We start from the raw sequence: 5,000 nt of genomic DNA on the forward strand, positions 1-5,000 counted from the left end.
TCGTGGTCTTTGATCGTCTCTACTTTCATATTAGTGTTGCCAATAACAAATGAACGTGTATACGATGTGTTGAGTATTTGTCACAGATGCTGCAAGTCATTGACGTTGTCACACTGTTGTATATTAGCCACTCTCTCCTCACCCCTGTTTCTGAAAAGCGCCATCTTTCACTGAATTTTCTTTTTGTTTGATTCTCAGTTGTATTATTATTTTCGGCATTTCTTTTGACTGGCTGTTTTACACCGGCAATATGTCGCCACATACTTGTTAACGTTGCTTCGATGATCTCTGACCGTCTCTGACTGACAAAACCAAACAAATGCAGTTACATTTTCGAATGTTGTTGAGTGACGGTGGACAACCAGGGACAAATTCGAAAAAATAAAACGCGAATCACACCAGCTGTCGTAATGTGTTTTACACCAGTAGAAGGCTAGTCTTGTGTGTACAATACTAATAATTTATTGTTGAAGCAAGGAAGAGGCGTATTTTATCAGCCGGCCAATGGCGAGTAAGCCTATTTTTTTATCCGCCAAAACATATTTTTACCCGCATTTGGCGAGTGGCGGGTGCTAATTTTAAACCCTGCACACACACACACACACACACACACACACAGACACACATGCACACGCACACACACACAGAATACGCATACACACACACACACACACAGACACACACACACACACACACATGCACACTGCAGCTACTACCCATGGGCTGTTATTTTGAGTAACTCATTGAAAACGTTGGCTTTGTGTGTGCCATAGTAAATATGGCTGCCATAAGGAAGCTTTCTTCATTAAAGATATTGTCTCATAAGACTTAAGACTGCCAAGCACGACACACATTTACACAGACACACACACACTCACACTCACACTCACACTCACACACACACACACACGCACACACACAGACACACACCCACGAGGGATGGAAATTAGCCACCCGCCCCCCACCAAATGCGGGTAGTTTTGTGCGCTAGGGGGTGAATATTTAAATCAGATGATGTACAGTACAGTATACTTAGATCAAGTTGGAGAGTTGGATTATAGGATGCTCCAGAACTCACAGGGAATCTTAAAGGACCCACACCACTTTAATGACAAGACACTATGGCATATGATATGAATGTGGTTCTGTTGACCTTTAGTTTTGTTGCTACTGTGCTTGGAGGACAGCTGGTAGGTTTAGGGCAAAATTCAGCACATTTTAGTTGTATTGCAATAATGCTGATTACCGTGATCATTTTGGGTAGCCTACTATAATCATGATATCACATTTTCATGCCGTTTCTCTAGTGGCTGGTAAAAAAGTTGAGTGGCTGGTAGATTTTGGAATCCACCAGCCACAGTGGCAGGTAGAAAAAATATTTAATTTCCATCCCTGACAGACACACACACACACACACACACACACACACACACACACACACACACACACACACACATATACTAGCTTCAGGACTCATCACCTTAGTGTCCCTTATCCAAACATTACATTACATTACATTTAGCAGACACTTCTTGACCAAAGTAATTGACCAAAGACCAAACTTGACAAAATATTTAATTGTGTGTGTGTGTGTGTGTGTGCGGTGTTTGGATGGTGTTATACCTTCATTTTAAATAGCTCTATTTCACTCAGTATGGCATGCTATTTAAAACGCTGTTTGTGTAATTACACAAACACACCATCAACAGAAATGAGCTCTCCCTCCTACAGACACACACTCACACATACACACACATAAAGCCAGTGTGCCTTTCGGATATAATGGTGGTAATTATGACTGAATAAAAAACGGAATTATAATATTTACACACTGACGCTCTTTTGGTTTAACAGCACCAGTAAATCAGAATGGGCCCAGTGGGGAAACACACACACACATAGACAGAAAAGAGGCAATTATCCATAACGCAGTGTGTATGTAGGCCTATATATCCTTATAAATATTGACCTCTTTCAAGTGTGCATTGGTGCATGAGCTGAGTAAAGAGCACTGCAAACGAAGAGGTGTTTTAAAATCTCATTGCACTTACTCGATAAGTGATGTGCACATGTGTCTTGTATGGTCTAGTGTGTGTGTGTGTTTGTGTGTGTGTTTGAGCATATAAAAACACATGTACTCTGACATTTGGGCTGAATATATGTGTGTGTATCACTGCATGGTGTGTGTGTGTGTGTGTGTGTGTGTGTGTGTGTGTGTGTGTGTGTGTGTGTGTGTGTGTGTGTGTGTGTGAGTGAGAGAGAGAGAAAAAGAGTGTGTGTGTGTGAGATTGTGTGTTTGAGCATAAACACACATGCACTCTGACATTTGGGCTGAATATATGTGTGTGTATCACTGTATGGTGTGTGTGAGTGTGTGTGTGTGTTTAATATAACAGGCGTGCCCTCTGACATTTGCACAGTGTATCTGAGGGACCCTGAGGTTGTGCTTCCATCACCGCTTTGAAGATTTACTGGTCAAAGTACCTTCATTATAACTGGTTAACCCTACAAGCGCTGTCACACACACACAGAAACACAAACACACACACACACACAGACACACACACACACACACGCACACGCACACGCACACGCACACACACACATATCCACACAAAAATGCCTTCCCCCTACGGTCCATACACAGCCACACACTGTTCTGTGTCTCTCTTTCTCTTTCACACACACACGCACACAGAGTGGTGTCCATGTCAGTGTGTGAGTTGTTTTCTTTGTGTAAGTATGTAATTTATTGCTTAGCAAGGGCTCACTGATCACACACACACGCCCAGGGCCACAGTTACATTACAGAGAACACACTGGACACGAGGTATGTGTGTTTGTGTGTGTGTGTGTGTATGTGTATGTGTGTGTGTGTGTATTTGAGTGTTTGTGTGTGTGTGTGCGTGCGTGTGTAGTGGGGAATGGCTAGAGAGTGTGTAGGAATGGTTTTGTGAAAGAATGGGATGTCAATCTTGTATTGGATGTGGGGGGTTTCAGGTGTGTGTGTGTATGTGGTGTGTGTGTGTTTGGGGAGTGTATTGAGTAGTGCTCTAATGGCTTTGCTTTGCTTAGCTGACAGCTGCAGAGCAAGGGGCTTTTGTCTGAACACAATGGCCATGCTTGCATAGGCTCTGTTCATCAGTCCGACCCTATCAGATAGTAATCACATTCCATGACACAACCTTGTGTCGGTCTCTCATTCTCAATGAATTATTCTGTGTGTATGTCTGTTAGTGAGTGTGTACATGTGTGCATATATGTACACATTTGTGTTTGTGTGTGTGTGTGTGTTTATACAATTGAAGCATTTGATTTAGTTTTAGCTTGAGGCTTGCACATCATTGATTTCTTGCTCTCATTCACTCTCATTAAGATGTAGGTACAAGACGCCCTTAACTCTCATTTCTCTGTGTGTGTGTGTGTGTGTGTGTGTGTGTGTGTGTGTGTGCATGTTTAAGATCTCTTTGTTCGCTCTTCTTCTCTTCTCTAATGATGTTCACTCACTCCAAAGCTCCTGTTGATCGTTCGCCGTGTGTAAATTGTCGCCGCGGCAACACGACACATCCATTATTATTATGTATGTTTCCTCCTTTGGCTTCAGTGAGCGTAATGTGTGGAGTGTGTGGAGATTCAGCTGTTTTACATACATAAAATCACATATTTCTTCTATGAGCAGTGGATGTGGATGTGTGTGTGTGTGTGTGTGTGTATGTACAGTATGTGTGTGTGTGTGTGTTTACCTCTCCCTCTCTCTCTCTATCCCTATATCTTTATCTTTCTCTCTCTCCCTCTCTCTCTCTTTCTATCTGTATGTACACATAGCCACTGACAAAAAATGCTGTGGAAGCAAAGTTTTGGCTGCTTGAACCTACAGTAGGAGCAGCTTTTGGGTTGATTCTTAGGAAGACCATTTTTTCTTTAAAAAATATGTGCTCATTTATCTGTAATTACTTCCAGCAACAAATCAAAGTATTCTCGTAAGCGTAGAATCAGCCTATAGCCATGTTTCAGCCTCCATCTTTAGAATACATTAGCCAAGTCTGCTGGAGTTTGTTGCAATATACCGTCTCACCGCTAGATTGGAGAAGAAATGACACAATGTAGCTTTAACTTTATTTGATATTAAACATTACTTTATCAAGTAGCGATAAAAATGTGAAATTGGGCCTACCTCAATTTTGAATGATGGTCATTGACAGCACCTGGCAAAAGTATAGCCTGTATATCGCTGCTAGCCATAACTTAATCATGTAATGTTATTCGGCTTATTAAAAAAAAAACATTTCAGACACCATGTTAATTTGATCTATTCTCTATATCACTTATATAGACTTTGAACAAGTATTACGTTTCTACAAACTTGGCCTCTCATCCTCGTTATTAAAAACAATAAAACATTTCATTTTGAATTGGTTGCCGGTCGTTTGCTGCTAAACTGCGTCTTAGCTCATTACCATAAAGTTGACAAAGTTTCAACTCTGCTTGACGCTCTGGTCGCTCAAGCCGGCTTCCATTGAAAATAAATGACTTTTGTTGTTTGTTGAATGACTTCTTGTAAGTTTTTAAGCTCAGGTCTGCAGTGGTGTGTACATACAATATTCCTCTCTCCATCCCTCTCTCTACCCCCCTCTAACTCTCTTTCTATCCCTCTCTCTCCTTCCATCCCCCTCTCTGTCCCTCTTTCCCTCTCTTTCTATCTCTCTATCCCTCTCTCTCCATCTATCCTTCTCTCCCTTTCATCAGCCTCTTTGTAACAGAGGAAAAATACTTCCACATTTTGTCATTGTCATGCAGTGCAATATAAAGAATAAAAAAACAAACAAACAGGCCAAAATAAACAACAGACCAAAGTAAACAACAACAGCACAGGGCTTTTAGTCTGGCCCGAGGGGACTTGTTCGCCTATAGGTCACGTCTGAGGATTTTCTGAGTGGGATGTGCCGATTTGATGACCCTGTTGTGAGTGATGCCGTGGTGTGTTCCGCCTCTATGCTATC

This window comes from Alosa sapidissima, chromosome 22, assembly GCF_018492685.1.
Source record: "Alosa sapidissima isolate fAloSap1 chromosome 22, fAloSap1.pri, whole genome shotgun sequence".
NCBI classification, from domain to species: domain Eukaryota; kingdom Metazoa; phylum Chordata; class Actinopteri; order Clupeiformes; family Clupeidae; genus Alosa; species Alosa sapidissima.